Consider the following 17,488-nt stretch of genomic DNA (forward strand, 5'->3'; position numbering starts at 1 on the left):
AACACTTTGATCTATATTAAAATTCATATTTATGGCATTCATTCTCGAGGTATTACAGTTATATCCCAAGTCCTTCTCCATCTCCTTCGGATTTGGTGTGATATCTTTTCACCCTATATGTTATTTGAGATAAAGAAACTGTTGGGAGAGAACATATGTGCTGTGAAAATAGGAGAAATAAATGAATTTAGAACAAAAGATGATCTTAGTTTAAGGCCATCAGTTCTAAATTAGAAGTGAGTTTGGATACTTGTAATCCTATTTGTAATTTAGGACCTACAGCAGGAAAAACCTTCTATTTATTTATTTATAGAGAGACAAATAGTACCTATGTACCCCAAAATCCACGATGACTTATAATTATCTCCAGAATGCAGGAGAGAAATATATACTTGTAACCCTATTTATCTCTAGAAATTATAAGTACACCGGTTCTAAATTATGAGTCGTTTTGAAATTCATGTATTTCTCATATTTGTCAGTTCTAAATTGTGGGCCATTTTGGATAATCATTTTCTCTACAGTACCATTTATCTAGACAAGTCGTATATTCAAATAATATAGAGTAAATCTATATACCTAAAAAGTAAAAAATGAACTATAATTTAAGATGGATAGCTATAAAATAACTAGTACGACATGGCAGAGGGGCTTTTATTTATGGACAGTCTGGGCTTAGCCGGTTAGCCCCACATAAAAAGGCAAAAAAGCTACTAAGCCCTACCGGAAAGGATATATACGGAAACAAAAGGAAAATAGGTTTCCAAAACCCAGAACGGGTCCGGAAGCCCACCTGTCAGCGGGAAGTGGAGCGAACCACGCGTTATGGGCTGGGACACGGAACGAGCCCATAAAAGCCTCCGCGTCCCCCCGCGTTCCTCTGCCCACGGTGACAGGATCTAGGGTTTGTTCCTTGCTGGGCCGAGGCGAGCCGCGATCCGATCCAGTAGTAGCCCCCCGCCGCGCCGAGCCGACTGGTTTCCTGGACCTCCTCGTCCCCGTCCATCTTCCACTGCAAGGTATCCATCCCACCCACCGCACCCAACTGCAAGCCCTCTCCCTCCCTCCCCGCCTCGTGTGTTCCTCCCTGTTTGCTGTGATCGCTGGGTCTGCTGGGGTGTTTGCTGTGATCGCTGGCTTGGATTGGGCCTTAAACTGTATGGAGGGCGGGTAGATCGATCGTCGATGGTGTGAGTTGGGTGGGGTTTTTCTGTGCTTGATGATTGCATTGGTTGGTTGGTACCTGCTGGTCCGAATCGCTGTATCTCCGTAGGGTGTGCGTGCTTGCCGTGGTAGGAAGGAAGCTGCTCGATGATCGTCGTAGCTCGCTCGAGCCTGAGGTTTAGTTTCGATCGGTTTCCAGTTTATGTTTTGCGCCTGCTATAACCAATGCCATGTGGTCGGAGAACATCGTCAGGTGAAACAGGATGCAATTTGTTCTCGAACCAAAAAAAAATGCAATAATTTTTAATATGGTGTTTTCTGATCTTCCTTTAATCTGTTTCGTGTAAACTTACTGCCAGAATTTCCATCCCATACTATCTAATCTGGTTGCTCTGTGTGTTCAACAAGTGTGAGTTGTTATTGTCACGGCCCATGGTTAGAGTTCTTACTCTGAATGCTCTGTGTGTACTCAACAACTAAATAACGCCATATGTGCTTGGCATAGAAGCGATGGACACTAACTAAATAATGTCAGATGTGCTTGGCATAGAAGCGATGGACAGTATATGGGATGGGATATGCTTTCTGCATGCAGTTCCATCCTCTCTTTTTTTCATGCATCGTCCTCTTTTGTTGACAAGTACACTGCTTCCCGACTAGAAAGTCTGTCATATTTTAATAGCTAGCTTACAAACATGAATTTGTGATTTGGATCCACTTTCTGGAACCATTGTTATTTCATACAACGACTAAGTGCTGTGATACTGATTCTCTCATGGAAAAACGTGATGTAAATATGTAATGCTGAATGTATATATTCAACTTATTGTGCAAATATCTGTGACGGTTTCACTAGATAGATATATTGCATTTTACTTATAGCTCTTCAACCCGTGTCTGTGTTCTGGTTTGACTACATTATCTCTGACATGATTGTATTTCTTCCAACCATTTTAGCTATTATTCTCAGCAAAGCATGGGTGATCCAAACATCAATGAATCTTCCATGGTGCATGGCACTGAGACGGTGTTCGAAGACTGCGAGATTTTCCTTGGTGGCAATGAGATGGTTGACGGCTGTGAGGTGATTATCAGTGACAAGATGGGTCATGAAGCCGAAATGATCCTTGATTACAAGATGGTCGACATCCATGATAGCAAGATGGTTCACAGCAACGAGATTGTCCCTGGTGGTAGCAAGGTGGATCCTGGTGGTGAGATGGTCCCGTATGACCAAACAGTCCTCCATTGTAATCAGACGGTTCAAGGTAGTGAGATAGCTAGTGGCAATGTTACCACTGGGGTGAAACCACCAACCTCATCAAAACGCCGAAGAAAGACGTCCATGGTCTGGGAGCATTTCACTACCGAAGATTCTGAGGGATGCACACGAGCGTGCTGCAAGCATTGTAACGGAATATTCGCATACAGTTCTGGATCAAAAATGTCTGGCACTAGCCATCTGAAGAGGCACGTTACCCAGGGTCATTGCCCCGAGATTAAAGTTCAAGAACCTAGAGCTGGAGGGACAGAAAATGATTGTCATGGTACTGTAGAGAAGCCTTCTAAGAGGCGCCGCAGCACATGTACTGGTTATGCAAATGCTCGATTCAATCCAGACCACAGTAAATCATACCTGGCGAAGATGATCATTCTGCATGACTACCCTCTGCAAATTGTTCAACAGCCAACCTTCATATCCTTTGTTGAGGGCCTGCAGCCTAGTTTCAAGGTGGTTAATACAGATGCAATAGAAGCAGAGGTTTGTGCAGTTTATCTGAAGGAAAGAGAGAGCGTGCTGAAGCAAGTTGGAAATATTCCTGGAAGGATAAATCTCACAGTACAGTCTTGGACCACTAGCCAAACTCTTGGATATGTTTCACTTGCAGGGCAATTCATTGATTCTGAGTGGAAGCTGCACCGAAGAATGCTCAACTTTGTGATGGTCCCTTGGCCTGGTTGTTCAGAGAACGCAGTTTCTGAAGCTATTAGCAGAAGCCTTCCTCAGTGGTACATGACTGACAAACTCTTCACCGTTACTGGATATTATGATTCCTCCTCACATGATATCTACAGTTTGAATTTGAGAGAGGAACTCTCCAGAAAGAATATTCCGATGCTTCGGGGGCAATTTTTGGTTGTGAGGTGCTATGCCCATATACTGAATGCAGCTGCAAGTGATGTAACTGCTTCGGTTCAAAGTGTCATCTACAAAATCCGTGAAAGTATAAAGTTCATAAAATCTTGTGTTAGCCATGAGGAGATGTTTGCTCACATCATTTTGCAACTGCAAATTCCTAGTAATCAGACCCTATGTCTAGACATTAAAGCCCAGTGGAACACCACCTATCTTATGCTGCTGGCAGCTCTGGATTATAAGCAGGCATTCACCATTGCTGGAGAAATGTAACGATAACTACAATCAAGCACCTTCGGCAGTGGACTGGGAGAAAGTCGAGGTTGCTTGCAGGTATCTGAAGCTGTTGTATGACTCTGCAAACAGCATTATGGCAACAGAAGATCCAACTGCCAACATATTTTTCCATGAGGCTTGGACAATTCAGAGAGAGATTTCAAATGCCACAGATCATCAAGATTCTATTTCCAGTGCAATCGCAAAAGGCATGCATGAGATGTTTGACTAAGTATTGGAAAGATTGCAATGTTGTGCTGGCCATTGCTGTTGTGATGGATCCCCGTTTCAAGATGAAGATTGTTGAGTTCAGTTACTCCAAAATCTATGGTCTGATGAAGGGCGCTAAGTATGTCAAGTTGGTGGATGATGATATACATGAGCTCTACAAAGAGTATGTTAGACAGCCACTTCCGTTGACGCCAGCCCATGTTGAGCAAGAGGTCACTGGCGCTCTTCCTAACGATACGAACAACATTCCAACAGATCCTACTTCCACTGGCAATCTACTGTCCGGCTTCGACATCTACCTTTCAGAGGTAGCCATGAGCCAGATCCCAAAGTCAGAGCTAGATCAGTACTTGGAAGAAGCCCTGGTCCCACGCATGCTGGAGTTTGACATTCTGAAGTGGTGGAAGCTTAATGCCGTCAGGTACCCAACACTCTCGAGGATGGCCCAAGATGTCCTTGCCATACCCATGTCCACGGTTGGTCGTGGCAGCTCCGTGTTCGCAGCTGGCACTGAAGCCAAGATGCTTGACGACTACCAGAGCTCACTGCACCCTGAAACCTTGGAGGCACTGTTCTGCGCAAAAGACTGGTTACAGCATTCCTCTCCTGCTGCTCCATAGACACCCAGTTTTGTGTCGGTGAAGAAGTGCAGACGAAGAGGGTTTTCAAGTATAGTTCTAGTGGTAGCTGATCGTTGCATGTCGAAGTAGCAGGCATCTCTGTAAGATGGTCGTTAGGAATGTTTTACCGGCGGGTTATATCGTTGGCTGCATGCGTGATCTCTATCCCCTTGACTCGGTGAATTCAATTAGTTGCCGGTAGCTTTTAATTTTCTATGTTCTTGGCCTGGTGCCATGCTTGCATTTGTTTTGTTAGCTTCAGGTTTTCATATCCATTCCATCTCTGGCGTACATAACAAAAAGAATCGCAACATTCAGGGATGCTGCTGCTTGTGAATTCTGCTCGTCCTGTCCCTGTCCCAGCCCAGTAGTACTATGTTTATCTGTCTGTTAATTAGGATCACCAGATAATTCCGTTCCTAGTATTTAAAAGGCAAATGATTCAGTTCTTTTGCTGGTTGAACAAATAGCATGTCTTAGTGATTTGAACCTCCAAATTGTGTTGAATGTTCTTCTGTTAATCATGAATAGCTTAACTTTGTACCACTAAATAGAAGTCGCCGAGTCCATTAGGACATCAAGAAAAAGTATACAGATCAGTTCGACATCTTTTTCTCCCCATGTTTCTTTTGATAGTCATCGATTCATTCAGTCAAATCCAGCAGCCATCTAGTTAATGGTTTATCAACGTATCCATTCCACCTCTGCCTACAACTAAAGGATCAATAGGAATGCAGCTTACAGCAAATTATCACTGCAAACTTCTCGAACTACTGGCCCAGTACTGCAATCTCAACATATGATTTCAAACACCATGGAGCCATGCGAATTGACAACTGCTGAAATCTCTTCCTTCACTGGGCCAAAATTCTTTCCACTCCAAACTTCAGTGCAGCTACATAGGTGTTCTTTCAAAAAAGTTCTTCTGAGAACCTTTCCAAGATCTGATATTTGTACGGTCATCTTCCTGCTCACGGAGTCGAGGTTGAAGAACGCGAGATAGATTTCTCCTGCACCATGGTAGATAGCTCAGAAAGAATATGTTTTCTCATGCATTACCCAAAAATAGAAACAAATGAAATGGTCATCATTTGAAGCTGAAACTATCTCGATAGAGAATACAAAATATATCAGACTGCTAAATCTTTATTAAAGTTATGTAGATATTTTAGGCTTATGTATGTACAAAATATGAAAAGGAGTTAGGAAAACTATCAGTAAAGTAGTATATTCCTTAAAAAGGGCGTACCCAGTGCAGAGAGCTCCCGCTCTGTGCGGGGTCTGGGGAAGGGTGTCAGTGGCAAGCCTTACCCTCGCCTGTGCAATGCAAAGAGACCACGACTCGAACCCGGGACCTTTCGGTCACAGGCGGTAAGACTCTACCGCTTGCAACAGGCCACATCAAGTCTAATATGTGCAAAAAGGTTCTGTTCCCATATCATCCAGGCCCTCAAAGGTTTGTCTGCCTAGAAAAGGGTTAATAGTTGATCGTAACCCTTACATTCATGCATATTTGTAAAAAGAAGAAATGCGGGAAATAGCCATGGTGGTCTACTGGTCATGTGTCTAAGGTTGAAACTTTGGACTTAACAGAATTGGTGAGTTGGAAATCAGTCATAGTTGAGGGGGGTAGGCACATAGAGACTATAGTCGGACTTCTCCCCTTACAGTTGAAACTATGAAAATCAGTTTCTGCGTTCTCTGTTTAAAAAAATAAAATATGGTTTCCAGGCAACCTCTTAAGGTCTCTATTATCCAATTCTCAAAAAAAAAGGGGTCTCTATTATCCACTCTTGTAATATCTTTATCTGCAGCCTTGGTGTGATTTGTGTGTCATGTGGTCATTCTAAGAATATCATAGTCTACCAAAATAAGACCTTTTGTTAACACAAAAGAAGCACATGTACCACATGGAAATATTGTAATTCTGGTTGCAAGTTTTCATATATCGCAGAGCAGCCAATTCAAAGAGTTGTGTATGTTACTAATCGACATATATGTAGACTTCTCACAGGAGTAAACCAATTCACAGGATGCCCTGTAAGATAACTAACCTTTACTTCCAGTTGCAACCCATGCACGACCTCCACTAGTACCTATATTTCATAGGAACTGTAGTGATGTCAATTAATTCAAAACAAACAAAGTTATGTAATATATACCTCCTTCGTCCCTTGATTCCACTGTGGCACATAATCCTGAATAGCTGCTCACAAGATTTCCATTCGAATTTAACTCCCACATCTGCATTCATCATTCATGTGTAACAAATGCCATAAGTTCAGTGCCAAACAGGATAATTACTATTTGAAATAAAGTGAATTGCCCGTCTTTCCCTAATAGCTTAAGCTTTTGGGTTGAACCGGCCGAAACCAGAGGTCTCGAGTTCGAATCCTGCCTAGCACAATTGAATAAACAATAATTGTTGCTCGCCCCTATTCAATGTCTGAGGCATGAGGAAGCTTTTCGGGTAGTAATGTGTAGGTTTTGTGTGCAGTAAGCAACACTTCATGGAATCTTCTCTGTTGAAAAAGTTGTGAAGGTGGTGGTGACAACACAGATCTTACCTGTTTTGCATGCCACCTGCATGCAGAGAACATAGGAAACCTGATCTCTGAGGCAGTCTGCCTTCGACCAGCAGATGCATCCAAACAAGTATCATCAGTGTTTGTAACTGAAATATGAAACTTTGATTGGTGCTTCCTTGTTGTCCATGATAATGACATCCCTACAATGTATAAAATGTATTAATACAAATTATTGAGTGAGCACTTCTCTGTTTATGAATAGGGTGGATCTTACGATGCAAGAAGACGTTTTGTTTTTCCCAGGCAAAATGAGACATTTTTATCATTCAGTATTTCATAGTTCCTGCATATATGATCTGGTTTCCCATCTTGTGGAAACATATACCATCCGTTAGCTGCATCGTTGTTGCAAGCAGTGAGACTGACAAACATGCCATCAGTTCTTGGTAAGGTGAACACGATGAGACCCTAAAGTGACCAGAATGTTCTTCATTTGAAGTCCTTTCACTGTACACATAATGGAACTGAAAATATCGACAGGTCAGTTTACAATTCATTTGTGCTTACAAAGCAGCCACCATTCTAATAGGAAGCCTCCAATGCAGGTACCTCCATGTTATTTCTACTATAGTGGTTTATCTTCAACAAAGCAGGATTGGTAATTATGTTTAATGTACTATCGTCAAGATTCCTTAAATCTCCTCCATACATGAGAGGTGATTTAGCCATTGACCAAAGTGCCATCTGTAAGGTCATGTCAAAGAAAAAAGAGTTCATTACTACACAAAAATAGATACAGAACACTTAAATTTGAAGTGATCACCAACAACAACCTGTGATTTCTGTTCATCAAGAGTAAGGTTACATTTCCTGTGAGGGCCCTGATTTACACCTGCATTAACAGAAGAAAAAGGGTATGTTTCTCATACAGCTGCATGTATATTATTTCATTCAAGATATTCTTGGAAAAAGAATAAGGGAATTAAAAGAAAAACAGAGATAAGATATGTACTCAAACAATTCAAGAAAACTTTCAAGAAGATGAGTTAAATGTAGTTAAACAAATTGAAGAGTTAAATGTGGTTGAATAAATTAATACACTCACACCTGCTACCAACTGAGCTAGGCCAATTTCTCTCTTTTGGCTAAAATAAATTAATACTTATAAAAGAGAATAATTAATGCCATAAAAGTGTAGATTTTCCACATTTCCTATGCAGATTTCAGATATTTCATACACCAACCCCAATTATTAAAAAGTACCAAGCTGGGACAGACATTGTCCACAGTGCCTTAATGGAACTTCCGTTGCCACAAACAATATATTTGAATGATGGAATGCATTCATATTGTTTGTTAGTTTGTCTTCGAAATTTACTCTGTTTACTGATACAAAATTTACTAACATGCATTTAATAGAAAATTATGATTCATTTTCTCCTGAATATTGTGAATTTGCTTCATTGTTAAAAGTCATTAGAGCCAGACAACAATCAAGATTAATTTTATTTCTTAATGTAGAATTAAACCATACTTGGATCAGTAAGCCATCCAAATGGAAGCATGTCTAAGTCTGGCCAAGATCTTCCTCGCAACCCAGTGGCACCAATCTTCTTAGCAGCAGCGAAGGAACTGCATACAATATGCAAAGGGAAATAAAAGTAAGAAATAAGTTTTTATTTACTAGACAACATACATATGCAAGGTATGAAAACTAATGAGTATATATGCAATGAAACAGAAGAAGAAAATATCTGTTCAATTTACCTTGACACACCAAAATGTGAGCTCACATCCTTCCAGTTGTCCCAATCATCTCCAGTTATCCTATACATGTTAACATGATCACTAATATTCTCAGCTAATGCTGGAGTAACTGAAGTTCCTGGTGAGATTGACAGGATGATCGGACGATCAATTTCTTGCAATAGCTGCAATATAGGTATTAGCTGATTCCAGAAGTGCACCGATTTCAATGAACTAGTGTAATTAATTATAGGATAAGGAGTTATACCTCTGAAATAGTGATGATTTCTTCTGGGCTATAATCTGTGCCGAAGATACAATCAACCTTTACTGCAAACAACACAGAATGGTCAATATGGAAGAATTTATTCAATCCTCAGTTTTGGCAGCAGAGGGAAAGGTTCAACTAAAGAGTTGAGATATCTGTATGCTATCCACAGAACCATGCACCTAAAGAATAAGCATACCAAAATCAACACCCCAATCAGCATACTGTCGATAAAGAGATCTTAAGAAGGCTCGTCCAGCTCCAATATCCGTATTAACACTCATAAATCCATGCGTCATCCATGCACAAGTTCTGTGACTGAGACCTATGTCTCGTGCTGTCCACTGACGGCCATCCTCTAGATACGGCTTTCCCTGAAAGGAATCACAAGAGACCATTCTAAGAGTTGTAAACTAGAGTACAGCAACTTCTATATGCATTTCAGTATTGGCTAAGTGTGATGTCCTGTTTCCAAGAGTCACTTGTTCAATTGTAGATAGAAGTTCAAATTTCACAGTAAAAACAACAGAGTTTTTTTTGTCAAACATGCAGGAGAGCTGTGCATATTTGTATTAAGAAGAAACAAGGGGTAATAACCCTTACAACACACACACACACACACTCAAGAATCTAGAAAGCACAGTGGCTAAGTTATTCAAAACATCAGATAATATGAAACCACAGAAATATCATGTAGAAAATTAAAAAATACTATGGGAAAGAACATTTCACACAACATTAAGGAATAATGGAGCAGATAAGTAAATCAGAAATTTGTTGGTGCCCAGGGGAATCAGCATTCCGATGAGCAAAGATACAGTTTATCCAACATTTTGCAATGTTTCCAAAAAAACTCGAGAAAGGATAATGTTTCAGACACAATTTATCCAACACATAAGGTAATCCTGTAAAAAATAAGTTTTAAAATTTAAATCATCTTTCATATCGATATTCAAAAAAGAATTAAGAATGGTTCGCGTGTATACAAGTTAACTTTAACAATGGTTATTGGTTTTTGGGTATACAACATGATGTTAACAAGGATTAATAGCAGAGTTGGACAACCCTGACAGAATGAACATGACAAAACTTTCCAAAGTAAAATGCTAATTTCGAACACTACTAATTGTCATGTAGTAGCATATTAAAAGGAAGAACTGTACCGTCTTAATGTCCAAGATAGGCGTGTTTGCATCAACAGCCTGCACACTTATCCCTTTCATCAAATGGATGCCAAATTTCAAGCCCATTCCATGAACCTTACTGGCAATTTGACTGAACCCTCTATCGACTCTAGATGATGGAAATCTTTGAAGGTCCGGAAAAGGTCGACCCCATTCATCAATGTTGTCAAATCCATATGAATCTGTGTATGAACCTTCAACATATTTCCGGTACCAGAGGAAATCAATAACTGCATACTAAAAGTTAAACGAGTCGTCAGGATTTTACTCACTCGCATTTCTTATGCTCTTATCTATAACCAAATTAAAGAGTTAGGGGAATAACCTGATATCCATGTGGGAGTAACTTCCCTGCCATGATCTGTGCATTTTGCAGGTATGCATTTTCGTCTACAGTCCATGAAAAAGAATCATATGAGTTCCACCCTCTTGGAGGTAACACGGCATGTTCTTCGTTTGCCTCGGAAGTACCCCTGAAATTTACACATACGAATAAATCGAAGTAATAGTCATTTTTCTTTAATTTTGGTTACAGTAGATCAAATCATGAAGCTCTGTAAGTAAATTTCTTCATTATAGAGAACCTAACTGTAGTTTTTTTTTCCTACTTTGACAGTAGCACTGCGTCATACTCACAAATGCTTGATTGAGATTAAGTTAGAAAAACAATAGTGTTAGACACACACCAATGTATGTATATTCATCAAGCTGATTTTATGCACATGTGTGCTCGTGTTGGTGCATTGGGCCTAAAACTACACAGCAATGTCCATGACGCATCAATTTGGCTAGCAAAAGGGTTATCATCTACTTGAGTAAACTCGTCGGTTTCTACTCCAGTCCGAGTGCCCGCGTTGTTCACTCTACAATTATGAGGGATATTAGAGTATAATATGGTAAGAATCAGGAATGATCTAAGTTGTTATTGTAGGGTAGGATTAGTTTTGTCTTTATTGCTTGAGATCCAACCATGTACTGTAAAGCAGGCACACGAGGCTCAACACGGAGCATTATATTCATATTCTCATAGAGATCAGGCTACTCAGTGATTGGGAAATGTCTCTCAAAATTTCCTGAAACAATTCATTGGTCTAGAGATTTCAAGCATTTAGCGTAAAATAACAACTCAGTATTACAGTCTTGGTAGTAATAAGATGCAAAATAGCACAACTCCAACGAATCAATAAAGTAACTGAATTGCTGAAGCGAAAGTAGTGGCACCTAGTTCGGGAACTAACCGGAGTCTTCGCTGCAACCAAACAGGAAAAAAAAAATCCATCCAAAGTATATAAAGTAGAACCGCAAGAACTGGCAAGAAGTGCGTACTGACCAGAGCAAGAGAAGGAGGAAGTGGAGGGCGCGGCAGAGGCAGTGACGCCTCCATGGCGGAGGAGAGGTAGCCCCGCCCATGGCCTTCCCGCCGCCGAACAGGACTCGCTGCCTCTGGGGTGTGCTGTACTGCTGTGACGGGAGCAGAACAGAGCTGAGGCGAGCTGGGAGAGAGAGGTAGAGAGCAGGCGGCACTTTATTGGAGTGGCACTGAGTTGTTGGGGGAGAGAGTGCGTCTGCTGTGCTGCCGGCTGCGTGTCGACTCCCGAGGAGGTCACGGGTGGCATCTGTTTGGCGGCACGCCGGTTCTACGTGTAGGCAGGCCGTCGAGGGCTCGACGCCTGATGATGACTGATGAAGGGATGAGACGCTGAAACCGGTTTCTTCGTTGGGTTAAGATGATTCGATTCTATCCGCGGATACAGGCATCTGTGGTTATTATATTCGACCGGTGGATATACGTATGAGTAGGACTGTAGGAGTAGGAGTACAAAAATATAGTTATGAATGAATTTTTACGTGTTATAAGTAATTTACATCGCGGATAGATATTTACTTTATGTGTGTGCTTTACTCAATCTAGTCTGAATATCAACAGAACAGATTAAAATAAAGTACACCAAAAGCATATAAAATAAATAAATACCAAATAATTTTGTGTGAAATTCACTATGAAAAAATCGTAAATTGTAAATGTACCTGTTTTCGGGAAAAACAAAAACATTGTTATTCAATTAAGAGAAAAAATAAGGGTATTTATTTGTTAGTGGCAAGCGAAGTATAAAAGTTGTCCCAAGCTACGCACAAAGAGGAGACAAAACTGCCTTAGTAGCCAAATAAAAATCGGAAATGCTACGGTGCGGGGCGTCCAACCATCCGGACGTCGCGCTTTCTGGGTACGCGCGCTACCAGCCCAATAGACATGTTTCCCTTAACCTTCGTTCTTTCACCGTTTCTCAAAATAAAAAATAAAAAAGACGGTGACATTCCCAACTAGCACTGTCATCGCAGCATTCCCTACCACTCACCTGCAGCTCGCCTTCTCCGGCGACAACCACCTCAGCTTCCTTCGTCCTAGGGCCCTCGCTCGCCTCCGCGATGCTAGGCTTGCGCTGCTGGAGTCGCGCCCGCCGCCCGCCCCTGCCCTCATTGCCGGAGCCGATGCCGACATCCTCCTCGTCGCCTCCTCTACGGCTGGAGACCGCAAGAGCGTTGTGGCCATGCCGTACTTCGAGCTCGCATCGAGGCTCCACGCACCAGGGTGCCCCCAGCGGCAGAAGCTCGCGACAACCAAGCCTGTGGTGCTCTTCGCTCTACCACCTCCCAGCCCCCGATCTGCCCATCGAGGCGGTTATCGAGTTCCTCAACGCGCCTGACATGGTGGCCGCCTCCCACTAGAGTGTCACGTCTAACATGTTGCAAGCGTATGTTTCAAGTGTTTCAGATGTTCCAGAGGTAATGTTGAAAGTGTTTCATATGGATGTTACAAAACTAGATCGAGATGTTGCATACTCCCTCTATTCCAAATTATAAGTTGCTTTGACTTTTTTGATACATAGAATTTGCTATGTATCTAGCCATATATTATATTTAGTTACATAGCAAAATAGATGTACCAAAAAAATCAAAGCGACTTATAATTTGGAACGGATGGAGTATGTTGCAAAGTGTTCCAGAGGCATGTTGCAAGTTTTTCAGAGGCATGTTATAAGCATTTTTTCAAAATATTTTATCTGTTTAGATGTATGTTGCAAGCGTTTTTATCTAAAGGTTGCATATGTTTCACACATATGTTGCAAGAGTATGTTCAAAATATTTCAGTTGTTTCAGTCTTATGTCGCAATAAGTGTTTTCATGTTGCAAGTTGCAAGTGTTTTATCTGGATGTTGCATATGTTTCACACATATGTTGCAAGTGTATGTTCCAAATATTTTATCTACTTTAGTCGTATATTACATTTAAGTGTTTCATGTTGCAAGTGTTTCGTGTTTCAGAGGTATGTTTAGAGAGTGAAAGGTCCCTAGTTTGGTTTTGGTAATTGAGTGACAACCTAGGTGGACTAATGTGTTTAATTAGGAGATACACAGGTGTTTAGTCCACAGGTACACTTGTGTGAGCAACTCATGCCATGACGGTGAAGATGGCTTGGATTTATTGCAAGGCTCACACAAGTGATGAAGGAACTCATTGCATATGAGACATGACATGGAATCATGTGACTAAGGTGGAGAAGATCAAGACAAGACTTGGCTTGATGGACCGGTTGCAAATGTGAAGGGCAAGTTGAGTGATGACTTGGCGCCGATGGACCGAAGCAACGGTGAAGAGAAAGTGAAGTCAAGATCGATGAACCAATACAGTCACGTGATGATATGAAGTGGATCATATCATTTATGATTAGTTGATGCATGTGTTGCATCAACAATGGAGGAGATGGAATGGAATGCGCAGAGCAAAGGTATAACCTATAGGGAATTTCATTTCACTGGTCATATGTGTGTAGAGAAGTTTATGATCGGGTTTAGGATAGATGGTCGTACTATCAAGAGGGGCAAACTTGTTTGCATATCGATCATCTAGTGTCACTTGAGCGATCTACCTTTGCATACATGTTAGGATCGAGTGGTGTGGTGAAAAGAGTGTTAATTCATTGGGAAAATGTTTGTGAAAAGCAAACACATGCACAAGGTGGTGAACACTTGATGGTGTTAGCACATTTGCAAATGAGAAGTCGAAAGGTAAAGAAAGGAGGCAAAACCGAACTCAGGGTGCTGCCCTGGGGACAATGCCACCCCGGTGGCGGTGACTGCCTGGCCTCAACCAAGAGCAGCTGTGAAGGGGGTGGCATCGCCCTACCTCGGTGGTGGCACCGCCCCCTTGTGTCCGGTGACCAGTAGAAGGCTATCTCGTGTGGGCGTGGGTGACTTGGTCACCGCTGGCACTGGTGTGCACCGTAATGCCAGGGGTGGTGCACCGCCTTGCCCTGTTCGGTGGCACCGCCACTTTTTACCCGAGGCTAGCGAGTTCGAGTTTGAGCCGGGGTGGTCACTGCCATGGTGATGGCGGTGGACCGCCGCTTTTTCTAGAGAGGCGAGAAATTGAGGGATTGGCCTGGGTGGTCACCATCACCCCTAGGGTGGTGCCACTACCACCCTGTCCGATGACCAATTTGACCATTGGGAGGGGCACCGCTGTGTCTGGTGTCAGGCACCGTTGTGTCCGGTGCCCTCGGAGAAACCAGCAACTTTGCTCCAACAACTCTATTTGGCTTGGGGCTATAAATAGAGGTGGAGCTCGGCCTTGGGCTAGTTGCTGAGCACCCTTAAGCCTTGGTGGCTTGTGTAGGTATGCTTGGGAGCCCTCTAACTCACATACGCTTGATAGTGATCATCCGATTGAGTGTGAGTTCGATTTTAGTGCGATTGCATCGTGAGGTTGCATTGAGTGGCACTAGGTGATCGAGTTGTAAGCCGGTGGTGCTTGTTACTCTTGGAGGTTGCCACCTCCTAGATGGCTTGGTGGTGGTCTCTATCAAAGCATGCAAAGAAGATTATGTGGTGCTCCGGAGAAGTGATTGTGAGGGGTACCGTGCTCACCCCGCGGGAGCTGCGAAGAGCAACACTAGTAGAGCGTATCATTGAGCTACCCTCACTTGTGGGTAGGTTCTTGCGGTGCCCAACATGTGGGCTTGGCGGGTGATGCCAATTAACCACCGAACCACCAAGTGAGCGGTCGACACAACAGGGACTAGCGTGTTGGCAAGCATGTGAACCTCGGAAGAAAAATCACCGTGTCAACCTTGTTCTTCCCATTGGTTTGCAATCCTCGTACACAAGCTTGTATTTACTTTCATATATATTGTGCTTGTGTAGTTACTCTTGTAATTAGTTAGCTTGTGTAACTTGCTAGTTATCTTCTTGCTTGTGTAGCATAGAAGTAGCTCCCTTTCATGACTAATTTGGTTTGAGTAACCTTATTAGTCATATTTCTTAGTTTGTGTAGCTAAGTAATTTGCGCTCTATAACTTGGCTTGTGTAGCCTTGTTATTGAGCATTGCTAGTGAGTTTAGGTGGCTTTGTACTTTTGCTTACTAGCATGTGTAGGAGCTCCCCCGTTGCTTGAAGTATTAGTGGCATATGTTTGTGTGACCTTGCTCCTAGAATTGATTAGGTGAGCTCTAGCTAGCCTGGCACCTTTGTTGCCTAATTAGGATCTTTATAAGATGCTTGTGAACTTAGATAGAGGGGTGTAGTGTTGGCTAGACCATTAGTTTTAATTCCGCATTTGTTTCAGTTAGCCGGTGCAATTATTTTTAGAAAGGACTAATCACCCCCTCTAGTCCGCCATCTTGACCCTACACATGGTATCAAAGCTAGGTCTCTTATTTGTGGTCTTTACCGACCCGAGAGGATGGTGGCTTATGTGCTAGATGTTGAGTGTCCATACACTTTTGATGGCACACACTTTGCACAGTAGAAAAATTGGATGACATGCAATTTTAAGTTCATTTCCCCTCAAATATGGTGGATCATAGATGTGGGCTTTTCTCATGTATTGGATGAAAAGAATATAACTCAAGCACAAAAGAAATGCCTACATCTCGATTGCCAAGCTACTAATATTTTCTATCAATCTATGAGTGACAAGATATTTGGGGAGATCATGTACATGAAGACCACCCATGATATTTGGTTGTACCTCAACTTAATATATGGGAGTGTCTCCAATGATGATGATGAGGCCACCACGAAGGAGGAGCATGAGGATGTTGAGTATGACCATAATTAGGTGATTGTGGAAGATTGTTCCACCTCATGGTCAAGTGATGATGATGATGATCGATCTACCACAAGTTCACTTGACATGATGGATGGTGATTTCCCAAATGATGCAAATGATGACTCTACCTCAAGCACACTTGGTGATGAAGATGGTTCATGCTCGGGCCATGATTGTGATGCTACTACAAGCCCATCCACTACACCACATTACTTCATGTCACAAGGTGACACCAAGGTATCTAATGCTAATGTGGTTGATAATGTTGATTCATATGATGAACTTGTTAGTAGACTTGCTAGCATGACAATGTCTTTAGAAAATGAGAAAGCTAAAACAATGAAATTAGAAAATAAAACTCATTTCTAAAGAATTCATGTGAAGAACATAAGCACTTACTTGATGATCTTAAATCTTCACATGATGAGCTAAAATTGATTCATGAGAAGCTTCTTGTGTCTCAAGAAGAATTATTAGAACAACATGCTTCTCTCATTAAAGTGCTTTCCAAGAAAAATAAAAATAATAAAGCTCATCACATGGGTCAAATGATCAATCACATAATATTGCTAACCCGTGTGATGTAGGCAAGAAGCATGTATCCACCTCTTGTAATGATTTATTAGATATGCTATGTTCTTCACATATAGATGCTTGTTCTACTTCTAGGTCTTGTGAGACTAACCTTTTGAAGGAGAACAATGAGCTCAAAAGAGAAGTGAAGAAATTGAGCAACAAGTTAGAGAGGTGTTACAACTCAAAAGCCACCTTTGAGCACATGTTGAAGACTCAAAGAAATCTATAGTGACAAGTGTGGCCTTGGCTTCAACAAGAAGATGACAAAGGGCGAAAGAAAAAGAGAAAAGAAGATGAAGAAGGAAGCACAAGAGAAGCTCTCTCATTTCATGTACTACTGATGCCATGAAGTGGGTCATCTTCATGATCAATGCCCAAACATAGAGCAAGCTCAAGTTGAAGAAAGAAGAAGAGAGGCTCAAGCATGTCAAGTGCTTCAAGTGCCACACATAGGGGTCACCTCACCTCTATGTGCCCAACCAAGCAAGTGGCTGGAGCAACAAGTTGAGCCTCAATCAAAGCCACAAGATGAGCACGAAAAGAAACCCCAAGAGAAAATCAAGATCAACCATGAAGATGAGGGGTGACTTGATGAAGAAGAAGAAGAAAACAAGAAGGGGTGGAAGAGGCAAGGCATCCAATGCTTGATC

General features: G+C 41.9%; 2 pseudogenes; one reads left to right on the forward strand and one right to left on the reverse strand.

Moving 5' to 3' along the window:
* The first annotated feature begins 1,103 nt into the window (after positions 1–1,103).
* Positions 1,104–4,755, forward strand: LOC136508887 (zinc finger BED domain-containing protein RICESLEEPER 2-like; annotated as a pseudogene).
* Positions 4,756–4,962: 207 nt separating this feature from the next.
* Positions 4,963–11,714, reverse strand: LOC136508309 (uncharacterized; annotated as a pseudogene).
* Positions 11,715–17,488: the final 5,774 nt, after the last annotated feature.

This window comes from Miscanthus floridulus, chromosome 15, assembly GCF_019320115.1.
Source record: "Miscanthus floridulus cultivar M001 chromosome 15, ASM1932011v1, whole genome shotgun sequence".
Classification (NCBI taxonomy): Eukaryota; Viridiplantae; Streptophyta; class Magnoliopsida; order Poales; family Poaceae; genus Miscanthus; species Miscanthus floridulus.